This window comes from Geotrypetes seraphini, chromosome 7 (assembly GCF_902459505.1).
Source record: "Geotrypetes seraphini chromosome 7, aGeoSer1.1, whole genome shotgun sequence".
In the NCBI taxonomy this organism is placed as follows: Eukaryota; Metazoa; Chordata; class Amphibia; order Gymnophiona; family Dermophiidae; genus Geotrypetes; species Geotrypetes seraphini.
The window spans coordinates 4,772,872-4,790,133 of record NC_047090.1 but is presented as its reverse complement, the minus strand read 5'-3'; the positions used below and the strand labels follow the sequence as shown (position 1 = coordinate 4,790,133).

General features: G+C 44.5%; 1 protein-coding gene and 1 long non-coding RNA gene across 2 annotated transcripts in view; one reads left to right on the top strand and one right to left on the bottom strand.

The window, feature by feature from the left end:
- TBXAS1 (thromboxane A synthase 1) overlaps window positions 1-17,262 on the bottom strand; it is a 186,321-nt gene that overhangs the window by 19,293 nt on the left and 149,766 nt on the right. The window lies entirely within an intron of this gene.
- Window positions 1-17,262, top strand: part of LOC117363865 — a 113,371-nt gene that overhangs the window by 11,835 nt on the left and 84,274 nt on the right. The gene's annotated exons all lie outside the window — the stretch shown is intronic.

Genomic DNA, 17,262 nt, shown 5'->3' with positions numbered 1-17,262 from the left:
ATGGACCTCAGGTCTGACCCAGGAGAGGCATTGCTTATGTTCTTATGTTCTTATGTACAGTCAATTCCTGAAACCGTCACCGGTCTCAAGACAGCCTGAACACGAAAAGAGACAAGCAAATCCCTAACCCGCGCCCCGACATGCTAGAGCTTATTTTTGGGGTAGGTCTTATTTTCAGGGAATCACAGTAGTAATGCTAGTTACCAGTGGCAGCAGCACTTCACCCCGTGACTAGAGAGCTGAACGGGGATGATGGGAATCCCGCAGGACCCGCGGGGATCCCGCGGGTTCCCCCTTCGGGTCGGGGGGATCCCGTGGGGACGCCCCCTAGAGTTGCGGAGATCCCGTTGGGACGCCTCCAAGGGTCGCGGGGTTCCTGCGGGGTTGGATGCGAGGCTTGTCTTCTCCTTACCTGCTCTGCCGCAGCACACAGCCGATCAGAACGGAAGTCTTCCACGATGTCAGCGCTGACATCGGGAAGACTTCGTTCTGATCGGCTGTGTGCTGCGATTGGCAGTGGCGTACCAAGGGGGGGGCGGGGAAGGCGTTCCACCCTGGGTGCAGCCATGGGGGGGGGGTGCACATTCGGCCAGGTCCCCTTACCTTTGTGGCGCTTCCTCCGACCGACAACAGGCCCGGTCCGACAAACCTCCCTGCCCTGTAGCCGTGAATCTAAATTACTTTCTTACAGCAGCTTCAATACTCCAGCTGCTGTAAGAAGGTAATTTTAGATTCGCGGCTACAGGGCAGGGAGGTTTGTCGGACCGGGCCTGTTCTGTTGTCAGTCGGGCGGGGAAGCGCCAGAGAGGGAGAAAGGGAGGAAAGGTGGAGTGGAGAGGAAAAGACGCTTAAGGTAACACTGAGGGGGGAGAGAAGGACGCTGAAAGCACTGGGGAAGATGGGGGGAAGAAGGATGCTGAAAGGATATGGGGAAGACAGAGGGGGAGAAGGACGCTGTAAGCACATGGGGAAGACAAAGGGGTGGAGGACACTGAAAGCACATGGGGAAGACGGGGAGGGGGAGAAGGACACTGAAAGCACATGGGGAAGACAGAGGGGGGAGAAGGACGCTGAAAGAAAATGGGGAAGAGAGAGTGGGGAGAAGACGCTGGCAGGGAGGAAGACTATGGAGGGAAGAAGATGGGTGCCAGACCAATTTGGAAGGGGGGAGAAAGGGAGAGGCACAGTAACAGAGCAAATGGAAGACGCAGAGAGAAGAGAGATAGTGGATGGAAGGAATTGAATGAGAACATGAGGAAAGCAGAAACCAGGCAACAAAGGTAGGAAAAAAATTATATTTCTTTTTTTTTTCTTTCTTTAGGATAAAGTAGTATATTAGTTGTGTTGATAAAAATTTATAAACATTAGAGGCTCTGGTAGAAACCCATTTACAAAGTATGTATTCTTCTCAATTAATATTTCCAAATTAATAAAGTCTTTTTGCTTATTTGTAAATGGGTTTCTACCAGAGCCTTTAATTCAGTAGCATAATTAAATGAAATAACTATTTCTGTAGTTTATAAGGACGGGTGGGGATGGAGGGATTCCTCGCGGGGACGAATGGGATTTCTGTCCCTGTGCAACTCTCTACCCGTGACCCTTCCATCTCTCCCACCCATCCGAACCCCGACCGCGAGACCGAAATACAGTACCTTATAACAAACTGCATCATCATCAGCACAAGCCCTATCATGGCTTTCTCATGCCTGGTCGTTCCTCTGTCATGTAGTGGTCCGCCCCGGGTGCCGGCAGTCCCCCTCCCCCAAGACAGCACCCAGGGCAGTCCGCCCCCCTTACTACGTCACTGGGTATCTTCTAGCTCACATTAAAATCACATTACATAGTTTAATCACTAGATGTCACCATAAAACAGCCACTAATATTTACAACAAAGAAAATGAAGCACATAACTAATTACTACTAAGAGCCAAGCCAGCAGGGAAAGGGATGGGGTGTGGCAGTAGTGTGGAGGGGGTGATACTTAGAGGGATGCATTTCTATTCCATATATGTGTATGTGTGTCTCTCTTTTGTTTCTGTGGGTATGTTTGTGAGATATGAGGTGTGTGTGAGGGGGTGAAGACAAAGATTGTGTCTGAACTCAAGAAATCGTGGGACAGGCACGTGGGATCGGTTAGGGAAAGGAGATAGTGGATGCTGGGGATAGGCAGACTGGAAACTGGATGGGGCATTTGGCTGTCATGTTTCTATGCGTGTGTTTATCTGGGTATGTGTGTATCTCTGCACATGTATGTTGGCTCTCTATATGTCTGTAACCAGCAGATTAGAAACGAGAACAGGAATTCTCCTTTGAAAGGGCCCAGCTGCTATGTTTCAGCGTATCAACGTTTCTATGCTGCAGCTAGAGCTGTTTCTCTTGCAGAAACCATTGTTGTTGGGAGGGGAGGGATTTCTTATTTATATCAGGCTTTATTATTGAGGGAGGATCCGGAGGATAGTTATCGGTCTATTTGGGAGAGGGAAATTGGAAGAGTTTTGGATGATAAGGAGTGGGGTTTTTGCTATCGGAGTCTTTTTTTCTTTGCCTCTCACTTCTTCACTTTTGGAAAATGGGTATAAACTTTATTATCGTTGGTATCTGACACCAGTAAAATTAGTTTCTTTTGGGGTCACTCTTTCGGATCTCTGTTGGAGGGGATGTGGTCAGGTAGGTTCTTTCAGGCATATTTGGTGGTCCTGCCCTAAGGTTCGGGACTATTGGAATATGGTGGGGCAGATATTGGTTCAAATTGTAGGGAAGCATATTCCGTTGTTGCTGGAGTGTTGCTTACTCAATTTGCCTTTTCCGGGGTTTTCTTCCCAGGAACATAGGTTGGCTGTTTTTGTGATTACTTTAGCAAGGGTGGCTTTGGCGGGTTGTTGGCGTTCTGCTAAGGTGCCTGAGCGAGAATACTTGCTTAATCGCTTGGATACGATTCAGTTGATGTGTAAATTGACTGCCATGCGGCGGATGGGCATGGAGCCTTATAGGACTGTATGGTCTGGTTATGTTGCTTGGAGGTCTTCCTCACTCCACATGAGCCTAGCATTGGATTAGGAGGGATGGGGGTTGGGGTGGGGGGGGGGTGAGGGGGATGTATTGAGGTTTGGATTGTTTTACCATATGCTGAATAATATGTCTGCTGTATTTAGCTAAAGGATATTTGTTTAGCTGAGGAGCTATGACATTTGCTTGTGTATGCTTTATGATGTTATGATGGTGTTTTCTTTTGTATTTTATATTTTTAAAATTAATAAAAATTTATTTCAAAAAAAAAAAAACAACATTGTTGGAGGGAGGGACTTCATTTCTCTGGAGCTCTTAGTCTGTTCTGGCTTATTTTCAGAATCAATGTGGCTCATTTTCAAAGCATTTAGACACACAAAGTACCATAGTAAACTTTGTGCGTCTAAGTGCTTTGAAATGAGCCCCCAATGTGTCTTTTTACTGATTCAAACCCCCCCCCCCTTTCCAAATCTGGTTATGTTTCACTGAATTTTAAGTTATTTAGCTCCCAGACATTCTTGGTCCCTTATTGCATATTCTTTTCAAACTCTGTGGGCTAGAAAGATTTTAAAAAAGCACCAGAGATTTTTCTTGCTAATATTTTTTTTTTTCCAATATATTTAGGATTACCATATTTTTCTCTGGGAAACTCCGGACAAATGACCCCGTTCCACCTCCAGCCCCACCCCGCCCAGTTCTGCCTCCGGTACTTTTTAACTTATTTATAAATGATCTGGAAATTGGAATGAGTGAGGCGATTAAATTTGCAGATGACACTAAACTTGTTCAAAGTTGTTAAAATGCATGCGGATTGTGAAAAATTGCAGGCAGACTTTAGGAAATTGGAAGACTGGGCGTCCAAGTGGCAAATTTAAATTTAATGTGGACAATTGCAAAGTGTTGCTCATTGGGAAGAATAACCTGAATCACAGTTACCGGAGGCTAGAGTCCACCTTGGGGATTAGTGCCCAAAAGGATCCTGGGTATCATCGTAGATAATACGATGAAACCTTCTGCCAAATGTGTGCCGGCGGCCAAAAAAGTAAACAGGATGATAGGAATTATTTTAAAAGGGCGCAGCGGCTGCTAAGAAGGTGAATAGAATGCTAGGTACTATCAAGAAAGGTATTGCAACTAGAATGAAAGAAGTTATCCTGCCGTTGTATCGGACAATGGTGTGCCCGCATCTGGAGTACTGCGTCCAATATTGGTAGCTGTACCTTAAGAAGGATGTGGCGATACTCGAGAGGGTTCAGAAAAGAGCGACACGATTGATAAGAGGTATGGAAAACCTTTCATATGCTGAAAGATTAGAGAAACTGGGGCTCTTTTCCCTGGAAAAGCAGAGACTTAGAGGGGACATGATAGAGACTTACAAGATCATGAAGGGCATAGAGAAAGTGGAGAGGGAAGCTGATTCAACAGCTCCGGCAGCTGCTTGTCTCCTCAGGGCCCAGGCTCGAAGAACACGATGCAACAGCTCCGGCGGCTCCCTCCCGGCCACCACAGAGGTGCTGGATCACGAATAGGGCTAGGAGAGGGGGAGGGTATCATTTTGGGGTTGTGGAGAGCATCATCCCCTCCTAATGCTGAAATTGGGGGGGGGGGATGCATGCTCAATTGGACGATTCATCACAGCCAGTTCATCGCAATGAAACAACCACGATGAAACAGCCACAATGAATCATCCTAGACCTGTTTGGGGCTGGTGCCTCATTTGCTCTTGTCCCTGGCCTGTTTGACTGCTTTAATTTACATACATTTCTCCCTCCAAAATTTGTGGGTTTAGGACTTGTGACATCATTTATTTGTGAGTTTCTAAACCCTGACCCACCCCCACCTCCCGGACCTCTCCACACTGTACCTGGTGGCCTAGCGGTGAAGCAGGGCAGGAGTGATCTCCTACGCTCTTGTCCCATGCAGAGCCATCAACAAAAATGTATTTTGTGAGTTCTTGTGGTCCCATGAGACTACAGCGGGAACTCAAGGCAGCCATTTTTGTTGACGGCTCTGCATGGGGCAGGATTGTAGGAAGATCGCTCATCGCTTCACCAGGCCACCAGGTACAGTGTGGAGAGGTCCAGGAGGTGGGGGTGGGTCAGAGTCTGCCCTAAAGGTTATTCGCGATTTTTCCATATTCGTGGACCAGCTTTGCCCTTAACCCCTGCGAATATGGAGGGAGAAGTGTGTATTTTATTCTCATACCTTGACTAGGTAACTCTGTAGAAGCCTTCACTAATAAGTTGTGCTGTATTCTGCATCTACTTTGAAAATTTTATTTTGCTTTTTGTTTGTATCTTCCTGCACTTTTTTTTTTGTTTTGAGGTAAATTTTAAGAAAATGAGAAATTTAGCTAGGCAGGGCATAGCATTCAAATCCAGAAGCAGCTCTGTTGTTCATGATGAGAACCATTTCTCCTGATTTGAGAGATGGATCCAGCTGTCCCCGACATAACCCTTCATGTTTATCCATGCAGTTGGGAACAAGGCAGCCTGTAGATGAAATTATAAACAGACAGACAGCTGTGCCATAGGAGAGGAGAAAAACAAGAAGGGAAAGAGGGAGGAGAGGGGGAGAAAAGCAGACACACATAAGCCTACAGTTGTATCTTGATGCCATCAACCAAGGGTGAGGAGATTTGACAGTTCTGAATCTTTCTTCCTAGTATCAAAATTTGGGTGCACACAATTTAATTGAACAACAAGCTAATTAATGCAATAATTGGGATCTTAGCAAGCAATTGTTGTCATTAATTCATTTTAATTGAAAGATACATGTATAAATTTTGATGCGAGTGCGAGTCAAAAAAGAGGACACAAATGGGAGGATCATGGGCAGACCGGAAGTGTTCCAGCGAGTTCCACATATAATTAGAGAATAAAGGGGATCTATACCTAACTTTAGGTGTGAGGTTTTGCAGCAGGTTTTAGTTAGTGCAAATGGAGGCCCCTTAAGTTAGGCGCGATTCCTGGGCATAAGCACTATTCTGTAAGCCATGCCTATCTTTAAGCTCCGGTTATAGGGTCTCAGGTCAAAAGTGCACCGGGACAAAGGCGCGCGCAGCGCGGAGGCGCGCACCGAAGAAAATCACTGTTTTTAGGGGCTTCGACGGGGGTGGGGTGGGGAACCCCCCACTTTACTTTATACAGATCGCGCTGCATTGTGAGGGGTTTGGGGGGTTCTAACCACCCACATTTTACTGAAAACTTCACTTTTTCCCTAAAAACAGGGAAAAAGTTAAGTTTCCAGTATAATAAGGGGGGGTTACAACCCCCCAAACCCCCCCACAACGCCGCCGCGATCTGTATTAAGTAAACTGGGGGGGGGGGGGTTCCCCAACAAAACCCTCCGTCGGAGCCCCTAAAAACACTCTTTTTCTTCGGCGCACGCTTCCGTCTTGCGCTCAGTTGTCGGTGCGCGCCTTTGTCTTCCGCGGTTTTGTCTATGAACCGGTTATAGAATAGTTCTCAGTGTTTTTTTCACTACCATATATACAATTCAGATCTATGTTAATGTGTGTTAACCGCTATTAAATGACCCCTTTGTTATTTTTCTCCTGTGGTAAATTAAGTTCCTTTTTGTGAACTGTTTCTTGTCAACTTCTGTCCCCATTCAGGAATTTTAGAATCATGTAAGTGATTTGAAGCTATTAATAACAGCTACAGTAATCAATGGTGAAATCCAGTTGCTGCTATTAACAGTAACGTAAGTGGCAGCTTCTTCAGAATTTAAGGCTGGTCTGGTTTCTTTTTAGGTAACATTTCTAATCTGTACTGAGAGGGTAAAGAAGAATCTAATATAATAAAACGGTAAGCCGCACATGCGCCCTTCCTATGCGTGCGTCCGTTTTCCGTGAGCTGTAGCGACCCATAGGAAGAGCGCATGCGCGCCCTTCCCTGCTCTCCACCTGCGGAGCGGCGGCTGCCGGCCGCTAGCACCCCCTGCCCTCTCCGTTGCCTCCCAGCTCCAGCGGCATACGCAGCACTCTAAACACGCTGCTTCGCGCCCTTCTCTGCCGATTTCCTCTGCCGCGTCTCTGATGACATCATCGAGGCAGACGCGGCAGAGGAAATCACCAGTAGAAGGCCGCGAAGCAGCGTGTTTATAGTGCTGCCTAAGTGGCTGGAGCCCCGAGGTTTGTCGGCGGTGGGAGGGTCAGGAGCAGGTCAGATCGACAACGCCAGTAAAAGAAGGGGGAGGGGCCGAGTTGCTCATAAACCAAGGTTTATGTAATGTAATGTAATTTATTTCTTATATACCGCTACATCCGTTAGGTTCTAAGCGGTTTACAGAAAATATACATTAAGATTAGAAATAAGAAAGGTACTTGAAAAATTCCCTTACTGTCCCGAAGGCTCACAATCTAACTAAAGTACCTGGAGGGTAATAGAGAAGTGAAAAGTAGAGTTAGAGGAAAAATAAAAATAAAATAAACATTTTAACAAGACAGCATTGATCTAAATACTTTGGAAGGTAGAAGAGAGGAGAGAAAGGAATAGAAGCAGAAGGGGGAGCCGTTGAACAGTAGAATTCTGGAGAAATTTAAATGATAGAAAGGCAAAACAATAGATAAGATTAAAGATAAATATATTTTGAAAATTGTCTACTTCTACGTCCAACCATTTGATCATCCAGACCACTAGTATGTCTATCTTTATACTATATTCTTGTCCAAAAAATCAATCAAGTCCCAATTGCCTAGAACAAGGCGTGGGAGGGGCCAGCAAAGTGATAGACTGGCCACTCAGACATGACAACAGAGCAATGGGGCACCTTATAAGGCACTGCTGTGAACTTCACAAAAAGGAAGCCACAAACATCTCACCACAACTCCCTTGCAGGTCATGGTGAGTCCCCCAAAACACCCCCAACACCTACTCTACCCATCTGTCTACAGCCCCAATAGCCCTTATGGCTGTAGGTGGCAGCTATATAGCAGTACAGTAGGGTTTTGGTTTTTTTTGGTGGATTCACATTTTCCACCACGAATGCAGTGGTTAGAATGGCTTATGGGCCTGGGTCCTCCTCTCTATGGTTCACTAGCCCAGCCCCAGACTACTTAAGCCACCTTGGTGCAGCTCTACTAGGCTTTCCTATGTCGGGTGCTGATTTTCTGGAGGCAGGTATGTATGTTTTTATTCTGATTTTTATGGCAGTTGGCGGGGGGGTCAGTACTTTGTGTCTACAGTGGTTATCTGGTCACTTGAGATACCTTTTGGGCACTTAGACCTGTTTTTAGATCGCCTAAGTCACAATGTATAAGTTTTGTCTAAGCAATTTCGTCAAACTTTCAATTATTCCTGCAGTACGACTAAGTCTAGGTCAGCCCACATCCCACCCTAACCATTCCTCCAAAAACACCCCTTTCTGCTCTGGGTGCACAGCTGGATTCAGAGGCCTAAAACGTGTCTGGATATGTCTAAAACCCCATTTTATTGGCACTTGGACGACCTGTCTTTTTGATCGTCCAAGTGCCGACTCGGGCGGGTTTTTAGATGTATTTCTGTTTCGATTATGAGCCCTATATTGTTTTACATCTATGTATTAATTCGCGCGTGGGACAAAGCTGCGCCGACACTTGAGCCCAGACAATTGGGCGCAAGACTCCAACGCCACCGGAAAAGTTAATTTTAAAGAGCTCCGATGGGGGGTGTGAGGGGGGAACCCCCCCCCAGTTTACTTAATAGTGTTTGCACTGCCTTTGGGGGGGTTTGGAACCCCCATTATAGAGGAAACTTAACTTTTTCCTGATTTATATATTTATTTATTTTAAGGAAAAAGTTAAGTTTTCTGTATAATGTGGGGGGTTGCACCCCCCCCCAACAGCAGCACAAACAGTATTAAGTAAAGTGGGAGGTTCCCCCCCAACCTCCATCGGAGCTCTTTAAAATTAACTTTTGTAGCGACATGCTGGAATCTTGCGTGCAATTGTCTGTGCCGAAATGGCGTGGCTTTGTCCAGCGTGCTTTTGTCCCATCACCAATTTTACATATGTTTTATATTTATTTGTTATTGTTTAGACCCTCGAAGCAGGCTTTAGCTGAAACACTGGCTGTGTCGGGTCTTTTTGAATAAAGAACATTGTGCTGTTTTCTTTGTTCGCTGCTCACTGTGCACTTGCTGATCTCTTTCTTTGTGGTGTCTGATTCAGCTAAATATATTAAATTCCCCATAGATCATGAGGGGAGATGGGGTGGTAAGGGGGAGAGGATGAGATGCTGGACCTAGGGGTAAGGGAGAGTCTAAGATTTTGGATTCATGGCAAAGGGAGGGGAGATAGTTGCTGGAGGAGGTAGATACGCTTGGCATAATATTTAAAAAGGTTGCACTGGCTACCGATTAGATTTCAGATTGAATTTAGAACATTACTCTTGGTGCAACAAGTGTTGCATGATGATGCTCCTGTTGTCTCAAAACAACTTTTACCTTTATATTGCCCCAATCGGAGGTTGAGATCAGAGTCGGGAATGAAGCTTTCGTTGGCAGAATATAATAGAGAGCATTATCAAAATACTAGAATGGGTTCATTTTCATGTGTTGCTCCTTTATGGTGAAACAAACCCAGGTGGCTGTGACCGTGTACATCTAAGTGTAGTTTCAAGAAATTGTTGAAAAAACACACACCTTTTTTATACAAGCTTTCAGAGAGGTTGGGCCTTATTCTAGGACCTTTTGCGGTTTTATATTGTATTGTCGTGATATGTTGTATTGTTGTTGGCTTATGTATGTTAAGATGTAATCCGCATACGTATATGCGGAATATACATTTTAAAAATATTAAAGTGTTTATATAAGTCAGATGATAACACTGAATTTTTTGTGTTTGGCCATAGGGAAGAGACAAGTGGAAAGAGAAGAGCTGCATATAGGGTTAGAAGGGGCAGTAGGAAGGGGAGAGATGCCTGAACCCAGGAAAGGATAAATGGCAGGGCGAGGGAGGAGAGATGCCTAAATGCAAAAAAGGGGCAGAACCTGCAAGGTCTTCTGTCTATGTCAATGTCTGGACAGGCTAAATGCTAAAGACCAGAATCAATTCACATAGACAAGACCAGATGAAAGGAGGTATGCAAGTTGTTGGTGAGGCCCCATCTGGATTATTGTTTTCAGTTTTGTAGGCTGTATCACAGTACGGACATCACAAGACTTGAGCAGTTCAGAGAAAGGCAACAAAAATATGGGGCTTATGCCAACTGATGTATAAAAAGACTTGAAGACCTCAATATGTACAGTATACCCAATAGAGCAAAGGAGGGATACGATACAGATGCTTAAGTACTTAAAAGGTATTATGTCAACTAATTTCTTTCAGAGAAGGGGAAGTGGTAGAACTAGAGGTCATGAGTCGAGATTGCATGGTAGTAATCTTAGGAGCAATATCAGGAAATACTTTTTCTCAGAAAAGGTGTTAGATGTCTGGTATGCCCTCTCGTGGGAGGTTGAGACGACAAGGGAATTCAAGAATACATGGGATATATGCAGAGGATCACGACGTAGGAAAAGGATGGAATCCAACTAAAGCAAAGCTTAAATGATCTCGTGACTGCAGTACATGGTGAGAACCAGAAAATCAAAACAATTCTGAAGGAACGATGTAACTGATGACAAGTCTTTATTGAAATCAATAAATGTTGTATAAATGTGGTCCAACTATATGATACGCTTACCGGGACCCAACATAGTCCGTGTTTCGACAAACACGTCTTCCTCTAGTTGTTTACCAACACAAGCCTCAAGAACTTCAACATGCTCCTCACGACCCCATCGGCTCTCCAACATCACTTGCTATGTGCAGCACCCGGAAGTGACGACAGCGGGAAAGGTGACACCGTCGCAAGGAGCACGTTGAAGTTGTTGCTTGGGGTGGTGAACAACTAGAGGTGTGGGGGTGTGCGCGTGGTGAGGGGAGGAGTGGGAAGAGGCGGAAAGGAGGAGGGGTGCCATGCCCCCCCCACCAACATGGTACCCGGGGCAGACCGCCCCCCCCATCCCCCTTACTACGCCACTGGCTCATCCTTGAGTGCCCACTATAAAATAGCATTGAATGCTGATTTTTGGGCATCAAGTTTTGAGCACCATTTAGGGGGAAATTCATGAAAGGGCACTGAGCCCTAAATCACTAAAGAAGCCCATTATATTCCTATGGGCAACTTTAGCAGGTAATGCAATTGCCCTTGCTAGTGCGCTTAATGCCCTTTCATAAATTGTCCCCTTACTGAATCTAGTCCAAAATGTGTGCACTAAGCATAAAGTTTATAACAGCAGTTACATGCATAATTGTGGTTCTAGAATACTAGTCAGTCGGCATTTATGGACGTAGCATTAAGTGCAAAAACTTATGCTAGCACTATGGGAGATTTAAATGATCTCACCTGCATGCAGCAGTTACGCACATAATTTTGGGAATTTTGCTGCTTGCTTTTATTTTGCCTTGCTTATTTTGTTATTTTTAAAACTATTAGGGGTATCATGAAAAAGGAGAAAAAGTAATAAAACAGATTAAGACTAATTTATTAAAGCACATCAACAGCCCACATGACAGCCAGGATGGGCCACAGATCTTCCAAAGGAGAGCACAGAAACAGCAAAAGAATTCCAAACGTTCGCTCTGCACCCGCCTCGTTGGTTCTTTTCCAAATATCGAAAGGCTCTGAGCCCAGGAGAGAGTTTACAATACAACATAACTGCTATGATGCAAAGTAAACCCGGGAGAGGAGAGTACCAGCGAGGAGGGAGTAGGTTTTGTGGAATCTATTTCTGATGTTTCCATTCTGGTTGAATGAATAAATAATAATACACCAGCCGGTGATCTTGACTGCTGCTGGCTCCGAGCGCACACGCATGCCGTTATCTGTGGCTGAGGCCCAGACAGCTGTGCAAAAATCAAGTGAGGAAATTTAATTAAAAAGCCAAGAATGCAAAACTGGCTGGAAAAAAAAGGGGGAGGGAGATAGTCTAAATATAGGATTATTTTCCTGGTGAATGGCAGTGATGTAATTATATCATTACACGAGCTAATAGGAGTTGAGAGGGCTATTTCTTCTGGTTTAAGATAGGTCAACTTGCCCACCCAGGGAAAAACATTACAGTGCACCACTGTTCGGCCTCCCATCTTGAAGTTTTTCGCTCCTTTGCTATAAAAGGAATTTTGATCACAGTACTCAATTCTGGTTACAACAGCTGTACTAATGTAAAAAATAAAAATCTAGATAAATTTGATTGGCTGCATAAACAAACAGAATCATTAAGACTCCCTTTTACTGTTCTGATATTTATTACATGTTTGAGTGTGTCACGTTTTCAAAAGCACACAAGAGCTGCCGCTGGTGGTCTGGAGGTGCGGAGACAAGGCAGGAGGCAAACGCGGTGGAAGGCAGAAGTCCCGGCACAGCGACTGCAACAGGAAGTTGCAAGTCAGCTGACGCCGGCCTTTTGTTGCGGCGGGGACCGAATCCTTCACGGACTGGCAAGATTTTTTTGCGGACCGGCAGTTGAAGAACTGTGCTCTAGGTCAGTCGTTCCCAACCCTGTCCTGGAGGATCATCAGCCATTCAGGTTTTCAGGACAGCCCTAATGAATATGCATGAGAGAGATTTGTATACAGTGGTGCCTCACACAACGAACTTAATCCGTTCCAGGAGCAAGTTTGTTATGTGAAACGTTCGTTGTGTGAAACGCGTTTTCCCATAAGAATACATGTAAAACAAAATAATTCGTTCTGCAGCCCTACATTTCCCTCCCTCCACCTCACCTTATATGCAGAGTTTGCCAGCTTTCTTTTTCACCCAGCCGCACGCTTTCAAAAAGCTGTGCACGCGCAGCTGCTGAAGTTGATCAATGTTCTCCTCTCCTGCAACTTCCGGTTTCCGGTTGCGTCAGAGGAGAAGATTGAACAACAGAGCATGCGCGCATGTGCTGCTCTTTGAAAGTGTGTGGCTGGCCGAAAAAGAAAGCCGGAAAACTCGGTATCTAAGGTAAGGTGGAGGGAGATGATGGAACACTGCATTCAGACAGGAGGGTGCTGCTGTTCCCGGCTCACATTAGGAAGCGGCGAGAGTAGTTCCCCCCCCCCCCCGGGCCCCTCGGGCGATTTTGTTGTGTGAAACGAAGTTCGTTATAGGGAGCAAGACAAAAAGTTCGTTATGCGCAGCGTTCGCTGTACGAGGCGTCCGTTATGCGAGGCACCACTGTATAATGGAGGAGACAGCATGCAAATCTGTTCCATGCATATTCATTAGGGCTATCCCAAAAACCCGACTGGCTGCTGGTCCTCCAGGACAGGGTTGGGAACCACTGCTCTAGATGAAATTTTCAGCCTCCTCCCATCTCCATTTACCTTTTAAGCCCCTAGCCTGCAGCCCCCTCCCTTCAAGATTCTGATAATTAAACTGGTAAGGTTTGCCTCTTTGCAGACGATACCAAAATCTGAAATACGGTAGACACTCCTGATGTAAAGAAGGACCCAATGAAGCTTAAAGAATGGTTCAGAATTTGGCAGTTGCGAGTTAATGCTAAGAAATGCATTTAGCCTACAAAAACCCAAGGAAAACATACAGTTTAGGGCGTGAAGAACTTTTGTGCACAAAAAGGAGTGAGACTTGGATGTGATCATATGTTATGATCTTAAGGTGGCCAAACAGGTAGAAAATGCAATGGTGAAAGCTCTAAGGATGCTTGGGTGCACAGGGAGAGGAATGACCATTAAGAAAAAGGAGGTAATAATGTACCAGTGACTCTGGTGAGATCTCATTTAGAATATAGTATACAATTCTGGAGATTGCACCTTTAACCCTTTCAGGACCATAAGGATCATAGGCCAATTTTTGTGGTTTTGACGACATTTTTATGGTAAAAAGGGCTTGCAGATGCCAAAAAATTGATTTTTTTTGTGAAATATCATTATTTTTATTTAAAAAAATCACACTTCTGGCTTATGGACAGTGTGGCAAGTGAATCTTCTCGTCAATCTAGCAACGACGCTAATGAATGAATTTCGGAACCAGTTTGTTTACATAAAGGCAGTATCATATGGAATCCGTACATATCAAATTTAGAACTGTAGACTATCCCAATCAAAATTTATAGGATTTTAAAGTTATGGGACAAATATGTCCCTTGGTCCTGAAAGGGTTAAAAAGATAGAAACAGGATGGAGTAAAGTCCCATCTTCTCGCTTTTTTCTTTTAGCTTCAGGATCAACTTCTTGAGGACCTTCTCACTCTGCAAGCAAGGTAGTAGTATCTGCGTATCTCAGATTGCTGATGGTTCTTCTGCCTATTCTCACCCCAACACTTGAATCATTTAAGTTCACCTTCCTCATGATTACTTTTGCAAAGAGGTTGAAAAGAAAAAGGAGAGAGGAGGCATCCTTGTCTTGTACCCTTTTTAATCTTGAACCATTTTGATCTCCATACCTGGTTCGCACTGTAGCTTCTTGATCACAGTAGAGTAATCTGATTAACTTGATCAAGTGCACTGGCACTCCTACCTTACTCAGTGCTTTCCAAAGCTTGCCATGCTCAACACAGTCAAAACCCTTGGTATAATCATTGAAGCACAGGTAGAACTTCTTCTGGTACTCCCTTGCCTTCTCTATGATCCATCTCAAGTTTGTGATGTGATCACAGGTCCCTCTGCCCTTACGGAATCCAGCTTGGGAATTGGTAAGTTCTCGATCAAGGATGTTGCCCAAGCGCCTCAGGGGATCAGGGTGATTATTCTATAGTTGGTACAGTCTCTGGTGTTGCCTTTCTTCAGAAGTGGAATAAAAACTAATAAAAACGAATTTTTTTCAGTCCTTTGGCCTTGTGAAAGTCTTCCAGATCTTCTGGCATAGTACTTCTGGCATAGTGCTGTCAGTGTGGCTCTTGGGACTGATTTGAGCATCTCTGCAGGTGCATCAGTGCCAGGTGCTTTGTTGTTTAGTAGCTGCCTCAGCGCCCAGAATTGTACACAGTATTCTAAATTAGGTTTCACAAGAGGGGCATCAATACCTCCTTTTCCCTACTGGCCATCTCTCCCTATGCACCCTAGCATCCTTCTAGCTTTTGCCATCACTTTTACCAACCTGTTTGGCTACCTTAAGATCACACACATATTACACCCAAGTCTCGCTCATCTATCATGCACAAAAGTGGTTTGTTTTTTTTATCCTCTACACTGTACCATTCCTTCAAGTTTTAGCATCCCAAATACATGACCTTGCATTTTTAAGCATTAAATCTTAGCTGCCAAATTTCAGATCATTTCTCAAGCTTTGCTAGGTCCTTCCTCATGTTGTTCACACCATCAGAGGTTTCTACTCTATTGCAGATTTTGGTATCATCTGCAAAGAGGCAAATCTTGCCTAAAAGCCCTTCAGAATACCGCTTACAAAAATATTAAGAAGAAAAGGCCCAAGAACCAAACCCTGGTAACATCCCCTTCCTCAGAGTGATCTCCATTAACCACTACCCTCTGCCTTTCACTCAACCAGTTCCTCACCCAGTCTGTCACTTTGGGACCCATATCGAGGGCACTCAGTTTATTTATTTATTAGATGCCTGTCCAAAGTCTCTTAACATATTAATTCACTCCTTGGTTATCTCAAAAATTGATTATTGCAATGCCCTATTCAAGGGAATAGCCCAAAATGAAATCAGACATTTACAGATCATCCAAAACGCATCAATCAAACTTATAATGAAAGCTAATAAATTCGATCACATGACTCCCCTTCTTAAGAAAGCACACTGGCTCCCAGTCACGCACAGTACAACGTATAAATTAAGTCTGCTTACCTTCAGATCTTTGCTATACAAAACTCTGGCTTTCATTTATAAATCATTGATTCCCTATACCTCAACTAGACTACTGAGGTCTAATGATCAACATTTACTAGTTATTCCCTCACTTAAAATTATTAACACATGGCGGCATTTCATCTTCTCTGTTACAGCTCCTCAAACCTGGAATTTCCTTCTTATTTACTTAAGGGAAGAAAACAATTTGGATAAATTTAAGAGCAAACTAAAAAGCTTTCTTTTTAAAGATGCATTTAGTAATTAGAAAGCTTGACCAGAAGTTTCATTCTAATCTCATAACCTCTCTGAGGTTCATTGTTCTTTCCCTTCCTTTTGTTTTTTTTACCATAATTGTCTTCTCTTCTATCAATCAATTTGTATTTCTTTTCCCATCCTTTCCTCGTGTTATATTATGTTTGTAAAGTTAGTCTTCAATATGCTTGTAAGGTTTGGTTCTCTGTTTGTTTTTGTTGCCCCCTTAATTTTGTAATTTTACTGATGTGTTCATTTGATTAGAATTTTGAATAAGCGATCGATCAAATTTATAATAAACTTGGAACCCTGTCAAAGGTGTGACATAGTGGTTAGAGCTACAGCCTCGGCACCCTGAGGTTGTGGATTCAAATCCTGTGCTGCTCCTTGTGACCCTGGGCAAGTCACTCAATCCTCCATGCCACAGGTTCGTTAGATAGATTGTGAGCCGACTGGGACAGACAGGGGAAAATGCTTGAGTACCTGATTGTAAACCACTTAGATCAGTGTTTTTCAACCTTTTTACACCTAAGGACCAGCATAAATAAAATAATTATTCTGTGGACCGGCGGTTGAAGAACACTGAGCTAAGTCGTGGGCCAGACCCCGCCCATCTCTACCCAATCTCCACCCAAGATTCCGCCCCCATAATAGTACTAATTGCACCTTGCACGTCCCGTGCCTCATCTGGAAGCCTTCCCTCTGATGTTGCAACGTCAGAGAGAAGGCTTCCGGTTCAGGCGCAGGATGCCCGTAGGAGCCACTGCCCGTGGCTTTGTGCACTGAATCAGTTAGGAAGAGGGAGCTGGCTCGAAGATAACGCCGCATCGATCGCACCGTGGACCGGCGGTTGAAGAACACTGTTTTGGGCCTGATGCACGTGCTAGCCCTGTGGACCGACACTGGTCCATGGACCGGTGGTTGAAGAACACTGACTTAGATAACTTCGATAGGCGATATAGAAATAAACAGACTGCTTTGTCTTGCCTAATGGTTGGGCCAGCCCTATGTGAGAAAGACATGGCCACACTCTGGTAGACTGGAACAGACTGTGAACACGATAGGTAGGTTGGCTTTCAGAACAATGGAGGGATGGTTACACAGGATACTGCAAATTAGTTTTCATGGTTTCAGCATGAAAAGTAATCTAGCTCTTCTTCAAGAACGACACCAAGTGGTTAACTCAACAGCACACTTCTCTCTTGTTTCAGAGGGAAGCATGGCT